Here is a 14342-nt window from a genome sequence, read left to right on the forward strand (position 1 = left end):
CTTCTAGAGCCTAGAAAAGTGCAACACATGAAATATGTACTTGACAAGCAGTCCGTGAATGGATGACTGCATCACCTCTATGTAGTTCTTACCATATGTTCTGATGCTGGACTAAGCACTACTGTGTATTCAAAATTAGAGGCAATGAGCTTTTCCAACCAGGGCCAGGCAGAATGGCTCCTGCAAAGAAGGGTGGTGAGAAGAAGGGCCATTTTGCCATCAGCGAGGTAGTGACCAGAGAATACACATCGACATTCACAAGCACATCCATGGAGTGGGTTTCAAGAAGCGTGCCTCTTGGGCACTCAAAGAGATCCAGAAATTTGCCATGGAGGACATGGGAATTCCAGATGTGCGCATTGATACCAGGCTCAGCAAAGCTGTCTGGGCCAAAGGAATAAGGAATGTTCCACACCATATCCATGGGCTGTTGTCCAGAAGAATGTAAAGAGGATGAAGATTCACCAAAGAAGCTTTATATGTTGGCTACCTATGTACCTGTCACCACTTTCCAAAATCTACAGATGGTTAATGTGGATGAGAACTAACGGCTGATGGTCAAATAAAGGTATAAAACTGACAAAAAAAAAAAATTAGAAACAATCGAATTAATAGTGTGCACACTAACAGAATAGAGCATTAACTCAATTTATCTATTGATTAAACTATGATGCTTTAGGGCTCCTCGCTAAGGGTGTGGGCCATTTAGAAGAAAGTTTGAAATTGAGAAGAGCAGTCTAAATTTCCATTTCAAAGATGGTGGAAAGGTAGATGAGCCATGGGAAGGGCTTCATTTCTGTGGATAAATATCTTTAAAAAATAATTATTGGATTAAAAATAAAATTCAGACTGCATCTATACAAGGCCAGAATATTTAATCTAAATAGAATTACCAGGTAAAACATAAGACACCTGGTTAAATTTGAATTTCAGATAAACCACAAATAGTTTTTAGCATAAGTATGTCCTATGTATTACACAGGACATACTTATACTAAAAAAAATTCATTGTTTATCTCAAATTAAATTTAACTGGGCATCTTATATCTTTATTTGTTAAATCTGGTGACTCCAAATCTATGGAAAAAATATTCAGTTTATTGTTTAGATATTTGATCTGCATGTCATCTGGATAAATTAATCTCCTTTTCATATAGATATTCGGCTACTGTGTAAAGCATTAAAGGCACACTTTCTCCTATTCTTACATCTCATCACACCTTTTCTCCCCTAGCCATAGTGTTCAGTTGAAATAAAAGATTTTTTTTGTGCCATCCCCCACCCCATCACCACCCCCAGCTCTCAAGGACTTGAGAACCAGAGGTTCTGGGTAATTCATTTATTACTGACTTTCAGTGGAGGTGATATTGATAAAAGGGGTCAACATGACTACTCTGGATAGTAAAGATCTCAAAGTGTGAAAAAGCTCAAAGTGACAAAAATCCCCTCATCCTTGACATACTTTCCAATCTGAGTCACACAGCCCTGGCCATAAGGGACCATGCCAGCAAAGCCAATCTTGAGGAATATGTCCATAATTCTTCATAATGAATAATGACCAACGTAGGCAAAGGAAACAAAGATGCTCTCCATATAGCAAATCCACAAATGCTGGGATTCAAGGCATAGGACGTTGGTGAAGGTGGAGGAGAGGAAATGGATCAATATACAGAAGAATTTGTTCAACAATAAAAAAGTGTAGTTGGGCTTGATGCCATTTTTTTGTTGGGGGCCAGATATATACACTTGGAAACCTCATCAACCCATTTTAGTTGGAGGTGAGGCCTACCTAGATGAAAGTGTGATTCTAAAGGTCCTTTAAGGAAGAATCAATTTCCTGTAAGTATAAATTCTAATTGGAATTAGATTGGCCAAGTGGAACTATTAAAAGTCTTACTTTAAGGGATAGGTAAGAATAAGGTACACGGTTAAAACGACAACCACCCTAAGTGGTGATTGACTCTTTACGGCACTACTGCATAATTCACATCATTAATATAAATATTAACAACACATGTTTGTTACAAAGTTATTGGACACAAGCCTGCTATAATTCTTGGGCTGCCTGCCTGGCTCATGAAGATTCCTCTTTTCTAAAAATGGCTCCAGAACTCAGGAGTGAGCTCCTAATAGACAGAGTTCATCCAATCCCCTGGCCATCGCTGATTGGTCCAGGGGCAGACCCCAGACCCTTGGACCCAGGCGGGACCAATCAGAGTACTTCTCTAAGACTTATTTCATACGGAAACTTGAGTCTAAGCTCTCTTTGGAGGCGGAAGCCTGTACGTGAATCTTGAGAGTTCTCAGTGCCCCGCAGAGGCATCTTGACTGCCGCAGGAGAATGGATCCAACATGTAGAGAGAAGTAAAGACATAGAGCTTGTGTGTGGTTGAATTCACATCCTTAGCTCTAGTCGTCCCGGAGGCCCCGCTGTTTCCTTGTACTTCCTACTGCTGTGTGATCTGCCGTGTGTGTTTATCTAATAATTTCTTTTTTACCTCTGTTAGCTGTGTTCCTGCCATTTGTCATAAAAGCATCTGGAATAACCCAACAGGGTGTGTCATGTGCTGTGCTGTTGCTAGGGGGCTTTTACCCTGAAGGAGCTCACAGCTTTGTGTGTCATCCGTAATACAAGGTGGGAAGTTATAAATGTTGCAAGAGTATTTAAGAGCTACAACAAAGCAGAGGTGGGGAGGTATCTCTTCCAGCAGGAGGGTTTAGGGACAACTTCTTGTCTGAGATGGCTTTTGAGCTTGCCTCTAAGGTAAGATAAGATTCGATCATGTGGCAATGAGAGAAGGCCCTCGAGACAGGGAAAATGACATGAGCAAAGATTTAGTTGTCAGACAAAATGAGGTGTGGGTGGAAAACAGCCACGCCTGGCAGGTCAAATCCTTTAGCAGCAATGGGGGAAACCTGAAGACTTCTAAGCAAGAGAGGAATGTGGTCTTTGGAATAATACTTCCAACACTGGGTTGGAAAGGGAGAAAGGATGGGGGTGTGCAGTTAGGAGCTTATTGCAGTGTTCTGAGCTGAAAACAGTAAATGCTCCATGAGGAGAAGGCTGACAGGGAGTGGAAAGACAATGAAGGAAACTCCCAACGATGGCAGATAATTCCAATATTGTCAGTAAAGAAGGATCTCAGGAGAGCAGGGGGCAGAGTTGGGTGGGAACCCAGGGAGTGAAGTGAAGGCAGCAAGGGGCTCCATGAGGGGTAGGGGAAGGGGTCCAAAGTGAGCAAAGTACTTCCAAGTCCACCAAAGTCTTCCTTGAGGTTAAATAATAGGAACGAGAACTAAAACCAGCGACCAGCCTCCTCAGTCGGTGGGCTTGCAGGAGAGGAGTGAAAGTGCAGGGTACAGGTTACCCTGAGTGGGGACCTCATGAAGTTTGTGAAAGGAAAACATGGAAGGAATGTTGCAGGGAGAACCTTATAGACATGCTTGAAGCCAGAAAAGGCCCACCCAGGGGACTGTGTGGCTTGAAAGTGGGAAGTCACGCCTGGGTAAGGATGCAAATAAAGCCAGGAAGACACTCAGAAAACAGTGAGAAGGGTAGTAATAGGACCATTGGTTCAGTAGCATCAGGGGAATGTGAGATCCTGTAGAGCTGAAAGGAGAATTTCAGGGTTCTAGAATGGGTGGGGGTGGGGGGCTGCAGCCGTTCTGTATGATGATCTGTTCGTGTCCTGACAACATAAAATCAGTGGAGACAGAGGTCTCTGGACCTGAGAAGGCTGAGGAACTGTAAGAAGAGGATATCTATATATGTTTCTAGAAGAGGGAGGAGCAAGAGACTAGGACATGTGAAGACCATCCTAGACAGCAGTAGACAGGAAGGACTGGGAAAGGTGAGCAGACAGAACGGTGTGGACTTCCACAGAGCTCCCTGAGAGTGGCTGATGGAAGCCAGAGGCAGGAAAGAGAGCTGTGGGAGAGGATCAAGGTCTGTCAGTGCGGAATGGGGGAGGTGGGAGATAGGGGGTATGTGCTGGAATGCTGTGTGGGGAGAGGACAGTGTCGTCCTCCAGATAAAGTCAGGTTTTTAGTAAGGTGAGGTAATGAAGGGAGCATCTGAAGTAAAGATGAAGGATATGGGACGGTTTCTTTCCAAGAGATGACTGGTCTCCCCGGGTGCCCTGAGGAGAGCTCACACGGAGCTGTAGAGGAATAAGAATGCGGAGCAAAGATGAGCACGGTGATAATTGTCCATAGTGAGTTTAACAAAGTGAGAGGTGGCTCAAGACTCAGGTTAATGGCAAGGAAGCAGATCTAGGAAGATGGAGTCTCCCAAAATTCTTTTAAAGATTATTTTCACAAGTGGGTATATATTTCCCCTCCAACCCTTGAGACCTTTATTTGCTTAGCAAATCAAGCGTGTGTGTTCATGGGCATACGTGTGTGTGTGTGTGCGCACGTGCAAGATAAGGGCTTACTGGACCTTCCCTATGTTTGGAGATAGAGGGCCCGTGTCCCCCTTTTTGATCACTGCAGTAGGCGGCTGAGTGTAGAAGATTCTAGAGCAGACAGATGCCTCCCTGACTCTCTTATTTGATCTGCTGGAAAAACAAACAAACAAACAAACAAACAAAAGTAATGTCAGGTCTGACTAAGAGCTCAAAGTGGTAGCAAAGATTATCTGAGGACCACCTTAGGAGATAAGCCCATTTTCCCTTTATGGCTTATTTCCAAAGCCTCATGACCTGAAGATTATTGCTCCTTTTGTCTTCTCCCTGCAGTATGGATATAAGATAACCCTGCTCCTCTGCTTTTCAAACCCACATGGCAGGGCTTTAGGGTGGCCCCAGCTCCGGGGCTCCAGAGGCATGGAGTCCTGTTTGATAAGGGTAGCCTCCTATAATGGGGGAAATTCGGTACAGGTCCCAGAGCTGCGCCAGGAGTCCACGAAGGCGGCCCAGTCTTCAGAACCCTCACGGCACTTGTGCCCCGCGTCACTAATGGGCCAGCAGCACGGACCAAGGATTAGGATCTGCAGCTCGATCGCCCCTTGGCTGTGCAATCTTTCGCAAGTTATTTGACTTCTCAGAGCCTTGATGGTCTCACCTGGATCGCCGGTGTGTGACCGTTAATGGACAGGGAGTACCTAATTAGCATAGCACCTGCCACAGAGTTGAGTGAGATACTAACACTATTATTAGTGATTCAGTAAGCTTCCAGGGGAAAGCAGGAGGCAGGCGGGGTGCATGGCATCACCCAGTCCTTGAGTAGTATGAAATACGGTTATAGACCAGGATCACCAGGGTGGCTGGGAGAGCCCAAGTCTTTGGAGGGGAAGAGGAGCCTTACAAAGCTGGGTGGGGGGCTGGGGGCAGGGGGGTGGGGAGGGTGGTGTGCCTGGGTTGTTCTGTGTTTCTATAACAAGGTCCCGTGGGGCCTTGCTACTAAAAGTGTTGTCTGGACCACAGCACTGGCGTTCCCCAGAATCTAGTTAGAAATGCTGGCTCTCAGGCACATACACCCCACCCGAGCCACCGGATTCAGAACCTGCATTCTTAACAAGATGTTCAGGCAATTACTGTGCCTGTTGGACTTCGAAAAGCCCTGCTGTTGGGAGCTGAGGAGTTCTACTGACTCGATTTACTTAACCAGCACAACGTCATGTTGCTTCTGGGGAGTGACTGAGAGGAGGTGACGGTCAAAGAAGAAAGCTCAGGGCTGGCTGCCCCTTGCCGGGAAGGCCACCCATATGAAAAAAGAGTAGGCCAGACCCTTCTGAACATTCAGCAGTGCCTTGTGACTTGAGGCCTCAGGAAAGCATTTGAAACGCTTTAGGAGAGCAAATTAACAGAGCGCCCGGAGCAAAGCACCATAACCTAAGTCAGCCCCATCCAGGCTGGGTTTGCAAAGTGCCTGGGGCTGTCCTAGAAAATATGTGTGTGTGTGTGTGTGTGTGTGTGTGTGTGTGAACAATCCTCTCCCATAAAACGCACGGTCAGGAAAAATGTCTGCTTTCTTTCATAAACAGAACAAATGTGCCTGCGTAAAAGGGAATAGTATGTTATTAAGACCTCTTCGGAGGGTACACAAAGCTCTCTCCAAAGATCGGGAAGGGGTTTTTCCTTTCCTGTGAAATATAACTGGTCTCTGGATCCAGCTCTCCCTTCCCTGTGCCCCGTCCCCAACAGCTTTTCTTTCTGCTGTTCTTTTTTTAAACAGAGAACATGTTTCCAGTTCACAGGGTCCAGGCTCAGCACCCTCACCGAACATTGCACAAGCGGCCCAGGCCTCTGGCTGCCCCTATGAATAAACAGGGCAGGGGACACGGGAGTGTTCCAGGAGCAGCCCCGGCCTAGGTCCGCCCAAGTGCCCCCGCAGGCCGCCTGGCCTAGTCCGGTGGGGGGTGGGGGGAAGCAGAGCCTGGGGCCGCCCCGTGTGCGGTGGGCAGAGACGTCTGTCCACACCAGCACTCCCCCGGAATCTGCCCTGTGTTAGTCAGGAATGTTCTTCAGATAAGGAACTGAGCAGAATGCAGGCCCTCAATCAAAGTTATCGGAGGCCAGCCGGGATCTTTATCGGGCGGCAGGCAAGGGCAGGCCTGCGCCTGGGACCACGCCGCGCGAAACCCGAAAACGGTGAGGCCGCGGCAGTCATGCCCTGAATTGCGGAGGAATGTGGCCGTGGTGCCTTCTCCGGGATACCTCTGACCTGGAACTGCAAGCAACCACTGCTTTCCCTGTGTAGCTCCTCCTCTGAGAATGACCCCAAGGGACCGCAGATTACTTAACAGTTATATTTAGCAAGTCATGGAAGGGACTAGCCTTCCTTTGTCTTCTCCCGGGCGCCTCCCCTCATCTCTTCCTGCCCGCTGACTCTTAACCCCTTCGTAGCGTAAGGATTCCCCTGCCGGCCTCACACTCCCAGAACAGATAGAATGGGAAGGATGCCACCCAAGGGCCCAGCTCCCCAAACTTCTTTCTTGGCAGCCTGCAATTCCGCTTTACAAACTTCTCTTTTGGAGCCGGACTAGTTTTTGTCATCCAGTGCTTCCTAAGGAAATGATGCAAGTACCCCAAGGGGAAGGGAAAGGACTCGAGCTTTTCTTTGATCGGCTCGCAGACTGAAGAAAGGGCGCACGTCCTGGCTTGGGGGGAGAGATGGCTGGCTGGAGACTGAAGGAGGTGACTTCTGGCGCAAAGCAGAAGACTGACGACTTCCTTAATCGCACTCAAGTGGAGCGGAAGGAATGGAAAGGGGCATAAACCCACAAGGACCGAGTGAACGCGAGGGAGCACAGGGGAGAGAGTGCATGACTTGGCCTCAGCTGTGAATTAGAGGGCACGATCGTGGAAACCCTATTGATTGAATCAAAATCTGCGCGCGTGGGCTCCGGATCTCCATCTTCCATCCTCGAAAGGCAACAGTCAATGACTAAGACTGAAACGTGGAGAAATCACGGAGCAGGCTGCTTTTTTAGGAATGCAGAGTAAATACCAGGGAAAAACAAACAAACAAAGAAACAAAACAAGTGAACAGAGAAGGATTAGAAGCCAAAGGCAGGCAGCAAGGACTCTTGCTTTCCTTTCCAGTGCTAGCGGTGTTTCGTTTTTAGACTATGGGACGCGTGTTTCTTTCTTCAGGAAAAAAGTTAAAATGTAAAAACGCGCGAGGAAAGAGGTGGAGTGAAGGAGAATGCCTGGGGTTTCAGGTGGCTCCCCAGGGCTCGCTCCAGCGGGGTGTTCTAAACCCCGAGCCGAACGGAGACGGACTCCGCCACACCCTTGACAGGAGGGCAGGGAGTCCTGCCAGGGCTCCTCCCGAGAAGTGTGACTGACAAGACAGAATTCTCCTTTGTCCTTGTTTGGCTCGCAAGGGGGGCAAACCTGGGGGGAATCTGTGGGCCTGGAAGCTGCAAGTCAGCGGGGCGGGGGAGGGGGAAAGAGGGCTTGTCAAAGGCCAGTGCCCAGCAGAAGAATTTGCATCTTCTTTGCCTCCCAGGGACTTCTGATTTTCAAGTTCGCTGAAGCCAACCCACTGGGCCTTCCGGGGCCTGCCCCCGTCGCCCCCCCCTGCCGGGACTGCATTTAGGGGCTCAGTGGCCCCTGCAGGGGGCACCGCAGGGCGGGAAGGGCCAACTGGGCTCTGAGCCCCAGCGAGCACGCCACGGGCCCCTTTGCTTGCGTCTGGGGATCTCGGCCTGGGTGGGTGAGCAGGTCGTTGACTCTGCAAAACCAGCTCCCCCCACCTTTGGCCCGGGCACGGCTGCTTGTTAAAGCTAGGAAGCGCAGTAAAACCCAGGACCTGGCCGCTAGGATGCGCAGACGAGAACTCAGAAGCCACCAGCCCTCAGCATCATACCCCACTGGCAAGCATAATGGGGGGAAAGCAAGTTGCAACACCGTGTATGGGCAGGCCTGGCAAAATGTATCAAATGAGAAGAAAATGAGATAGTATAAAGTACTTAGCAAAGCCCCCAAATAGCACCGAAGAAAATATTAGTTATGACTATGACAATAATTATTAGCACCTTCTTTGGCTAGGAAACGTGCTAGAAACTGTGAGGCATTTACATTGTATTCTCCTACCACAATACATGCTTTTCATCTTTTAATTAATTTCTAAAAGCTTAATAAATCCATTGTTTGATTATAAACAAATTCTTGGATTCCAGAGCTTTCAGCTTTGTAATGCATGAGAAATGGAACAGCCAATGTTGTTGCCCAGACAAGCTGAAAGAAGAGTGGCTAACCTTCTCCAACTGGCTCTCTTTGCCGACTAGCTAACTAGATGTTCTGGCTGCCGGTCCTTTAAGCTAATATAATATTCTACTAAGCGAACCTGTCACCTTTTTTATAATCATTCCCCAAGTGCTGACCATTTCGATTGTTTCTTACTTTTCAGATTATTTATGATGCTGCGTGAACATTGTTCAAAAGGTTTTTTCCGTATTTAAGATTATTTCCTATGTTAGAGTCACTATGGGGAAATATTAAAAGGGAATGAAGATTGTAAAAGGCTCTTGAATTTATTCCCTAAGAATTGTACTAATTTATAGTCTCACTGAGAGTATTCTATTTTCTTGAACTTTTGCTAACATCAAATATTATCATTTTAAAAATAACTTAATTATTTGAAAAAGGAAGTGGCCTTTTCTTTTAACTTGTATTTCTTAGATTACTAGTGAGATTGAACATTTTTTTTTTAAGATTTTATTTATTTATTTATCAGAGAGGGGGAGAGAGAGAGTGAGAGAGAGCACGTGAGCACAAGCGGGGGAGCGGCAGGCAGAGGGAGAGGGAGAAGCAGATTCCCTACTGAGCAGGGAGCCCGCCGCGGGGCTCATCCCAGGACCCCGGATCACAACCCAAGCCGAAGGCAGATGCTCAAACGACTGAGCCACCAGGTGCCCCGAACATTTTCTTAAATGCCTGTTAATTCATTGTGAATTTTCTGTTCATATCCTTAAAGCAATTGTGCCTACTTGGGACAAAATATGATAAATATAAATATTGATTAGCCTGGGGCGCCTGGGTGGCTCAGTCGGTTAAGCCTCTGCCTTCGGCTCAGGTCATGATCCCAGGGTCCCGCGATCGAGCCCCGTGCAGGCTCCCTGCTCAGCGGGGAGTCTGCTTCTCCCTCTCCCGCTCCCCCTGCTTGTGCTCTCTCTCTATCAAATAAAAAATAAAGTCTTAAAAAAATATATTGATTATCCTGACCCTAAAACCTCATACTTTTAATTACCTGGAGTTTTTGCCATTTTTTGACTCCTGGAGAAAAGTGGTAGATTGTAGAGTAAAAATCTAACAACATGGATGAAGCTGATGGACATAATGTTGAGTCAATGCAGAAGCCAGATGCAGAAGAGCACATACAGTCTGGTTCCACGCAGACTTCAAGAACAGAAAGAACTAACCTCTGGCCAGAGAGTTCCTAGTAGTAAGTCCTAGACAGGCACTTTGGTTGGGAGGGAGTAGGAGGAAGCATTTTAGGAACTGAAAATATTCTATGTCCTCATATGTGCGATGGAGATATATATTATCATATATATATATGAGATATCTATATCTATTTAATTCCTCTAAGATTAATACATTTTACTTTATCTCCATTCTCTATCTCGTGTATATACATACAGGCATACACTTCTTTCCTCATAAACTTGCTCTTAGAACTTCCAGGAACCGTGGCACTTGGGTGGCTCAGTTGGTTAAGCATCTGACTACGGCTCAGGTCATGATCTCAGGGTCCTGGGATCAAACCCTGTGTTGGGCTCCGCACTCAGCAAAGAGTCTGCTTGTCCCCTCCATTCCCCCGCACTTACTCTCTCTCAAATAAATAAATAAAATCTTTTTTAAAAATTCCATGAACGATCCTAGGGTCAGAGCTCTAAGGATCCTGAAGTAGTTCAGGGGATTCTCAGTTCCCCTGGAGAATTTGAGGAAGAGGCAGCAGACAGGCTCTTGGGGTTTCCCCCGTGTGAGAAACTAAGAGCAACAAAAGTCTGCTGTGAACACAGAAGAGAAAAAAGCTAGATTTTTCCCAAGGCTGTGAATCAGTTCTAAAATATAACGAGGTCTACAAGATTCTAGTGCTCACAGAACTCAGACAATGTGGAGCAAGGTTTGGAGAGAATGTGATGTCAGAGAAGACTAGAAATGACTAGGCAGAGAATTGGGAGCCTGGCTGTGCTGACATGTTGGGGCGGGTTTGTGTGTGGGGTGTATGGGGTGGGGGTTTGTTTATGGAAAATCTCAGGTTGGTCTTCAAGGACCCCTCTGGGAAGGAAGGAGGCAAGACGCAGAAACTCCTCCAGGACACAAGAATGAATGTTTAGAATAACAACCTCTCCATCCTGCAAGATCCTCCATTAGAAGAAAAGATTCATTTTGCTGGATTTAGGCAAGGAAAGTAATTTAAATGCTGTAGGGGTTTTCATTGATAACTACTGAAATCAAGGTTAACCTTACATAGATATTCAGAAGATGCCTTCCCGAAAGCATCTGGATCACCGAGATCTGGTTCTGTTTCCTTAACCATCAGCAATGCAGTCTTGAGTGGCTGCTTCTCACCTGGGCCTTGCCATCTTCATGTGGACTACATATGTCTCAGATTTTCTCCATCTTTTGCCATTCTATGATTTTATGCAACACATTCCTGGTGAGTATACAAATACTCAGATGTGATGGGTACTGACTTTTTGTCCCTGGGACGGGAGTGTACTTTATAACCGTAATCCAAGTTGTTCTAAAAGTCCGGTGTGGTGAAGGCAGGGAAAAAACAGTCCTGGCTTCCAATGAGATATTTTCCTGGTGGCCTCCAGTTTAACTTGTTGTTTTAAAAAGAAGGGGAAATTGCAGTTCTTAGATTTGATGAAAACTCTAGACCCACTCCATAGACAAAAGCAACATTCACATACTCCAAATTTTGCCAAAAATTTCAGCAATTCATTGATTCCTACAGGACCGTCCATGGAACCAGGTTAAAAAAAACCTTTGGACCTTGTGATGGGTGTTGGACTTTATTAATCTGAGATTCTATTTACCTCAAATCCTTCTCTGTATATCAATCAGAGGTCAGAAAATGATATTAAGTTTCAAGACACATACTGTCAGATGAGCCTTCAGAGATATTATTTTACATACACAAGTTAAACACTGCTGATTGGAGGATAAATTACTACATTGTTACTTGGCAGTATGAGAATAAGAATAAAAATCCTTAACAATCTTTTAAAATTTTGACATTTGGATGTGGAGAAAAAGGAACCCTCATACACTATTGGTGGGAATGCAAACTGGTGCAGCCACTGTGGAAAACAGTATGGAGGTTCCTCAAAAAATTAAAAATAGAACTACCCAAGGATCCAGTAATTCCACTACTGGGTATTTATCCAAAGAATACAAAAACACTAATTTAAAAAGATATATGCACCCTTATGTTTACTGTAGCATTATTTACAATAGCCAAATTATGGAAGCAGCCAAAGTGTCCACTGATGGATGAAGAAGGTGTGGTGTATATATACACAAAGGAATATTACTCAGCCATTAGAAAGAATGAAATCTTGCCATTTGCAACAACATGGATGGATCAGAGAGTAGAATGCTAAGTGAAATAAGTCAGTTGGAAAAAGACAAATACCATGATTTCACTCATATATGGACCATATAACAGAACAAACAAACAAAGGAAAAAAGAGACAAACAAAAAGCCGAACTGTTAACTATAGAGAACAAACTGATGGTTACCAGAGGGGAGGTAGGTGGGGGATGGGTGAAATAGGTGAAGGGGATTCAGAGCACACTTATCATGAGGAGCACTGAGTAATGTACAGCATTATTGAATCACTATATTGTACACCTGAAATATGACACTGTATGTTAACTCTACAGGTTTAAAATAATTTTTTTTTTTTAATTTTGACATTTGTCCCCATATTCCTTTTCTGGGGAATTTACCCTAAAGGTAAATGATTATGGATGTGGCCAGTGGTTTATCTACAAATTGTTTTATTTCTTCTTTAAAATCTCAAAAAATTGGAAGTAATATATATGTGTAAAAATAATAGAGTAGTTAATGAAATTATGAAGTCTTCACATGAGAGAGTACAATGCAGTGATGAAAAGTCATACCAAAGGTTTTCAAATTGTTCCCTTTGGGGTCCCTTCAGAAGGTGACTGCGGGAGATGGCACAGAAGTGAAAGAACTGGAGAGCATGTAGATAGGCTCTGGCCTTCAGAAACCTGTGTTCATCAGATAAGCTCCACTGTCCTGTACTTTAAATATTGTGAGTTTGTGTAAGATTTTATTAGGAAAAGAGAAAGGATTTTGTAAGCTAAAAAAGATTTTAAAAATACAAAGTAATAGAATATTTCATGATGTGGAAGAAAAATATACTGATAAATGAAAAAGAATGTCTTTAAACAGCATTATGAAATTCTTTTTTTTTTTTAAAGATTTTATTTATTTATCTGACAGAGAGAGAGACAGCGAGAGAGGGAACACAAGCAGGGGGAGTGGGAGAGGGAGAAGCAGGCTTCCCGCTGAGCAGGGAGCCTGATGTGGGGCTCGATCCCAGGACCCTGGGATCATGACCTGAGCCGAAGGCAGATGCTTAACGACTGAGCCACCCAGGCGCCCCAGCATTATGAAATTCTAGCAAACTGAATTCAGCAGCATATTTAAAGAATTATGCATTATGACCAACTGCAATCTATCCCTGGAATTCAAGGATGGTTCAACATATGAAAATCAACCATCATTATATGACACATTAAGAGAATGAAGGGAAAAAAGACCACATGATCATCTCAATTGATGGAAAAAATTGACAAGATTCAATACTCTTTCATGATAAAGAAAAAACTATAATCAAACTAGGAATAAAAAGGAACTTCCTCAACATACTAAAGGCTATGTATGAAAATTCCCCAGCTAAGATCATACTTAATGGTGAAAGACTGAAAGCTTTTCCCTTGACATCAGGAAGAAGACCACTTTCACCACTTCTATTGAACATATGACTAGAAGTTCTAGCTAGAGCACTTAGGCAAGAAAAAGGGAAAAAAAATGTATTTGAATTGGAAAGTAAGTCCAATTATCTGTGATTACAGATAACATCATCTTACATGTAGGAAACCCAAAAGATTCTACAACAGCAACAAGAACAACAACAAAAACCCCTGTGAGTGCTGATAGACAAATTCAGCAAAATTGCAGGATGTAAGTTCAACATAAAAATCAGCTGCATTTCTATATACTAGCAATGAACAATCTGAAAAGGAAGTTAAGAAAACAATTCCATTTACAATAGTATCAAAAAAAATAAAATACTTAGGAATAAATTTAAGCAAGGAGGGGAAAAAATTGTACACTGAACACTGTAAAACATTTCTGAAAGAAATTAAAGAAGACATAAATAAGTAGAAAGGCATCCAGTAGTCATGGATTGGAAGACTTAATATCATTAAGATGACAATACTACCCAAAGCAATCAACACATTCAATGCAATTCCTATCAAATCGCAATGTTGTTTTTTGTGGAAATAGAAAAATCCATCCTAATATTCACATGGAATCTCAAGGGACCCTGAGTATCCAAAACAATCTTTAAAAAGAAGAACAAAGTTGGAAGACTCACACTCAAACTTACTGCGAAGCTACAGGAGTGAAAACTATCCGGTATTGGCATACGACAGACATATAGACAACGGAATAGAGTAGAGAGTCCAGGAATAGCTCTCATATCTACAGTTAATTTAATTTCCCCAAGACCATTAAATAGGAAAGGACAGTCTTTTCAGCAAATAGTTCTGGAAGACTGGCTATCCACATGCAAAAGAATGAAGTTGGACCCTACCTTATACTGCATACAAAAATTAACT

This window comes from Halichoerus grypus, chromosome 3 (assembly GCF_964656455.1).
Source record: "Halichoerus grypus chromosome 3, mHalGry1.hap1.1, whole genome shotgun sequence".
Classification (NCBI taxonomy): domain Eukaryota; kingdom Metazoa; phylum Chordata; class Mammalia; order Carnivora; family Phocidae; genus Halichoerus; species Halichoerus grypus.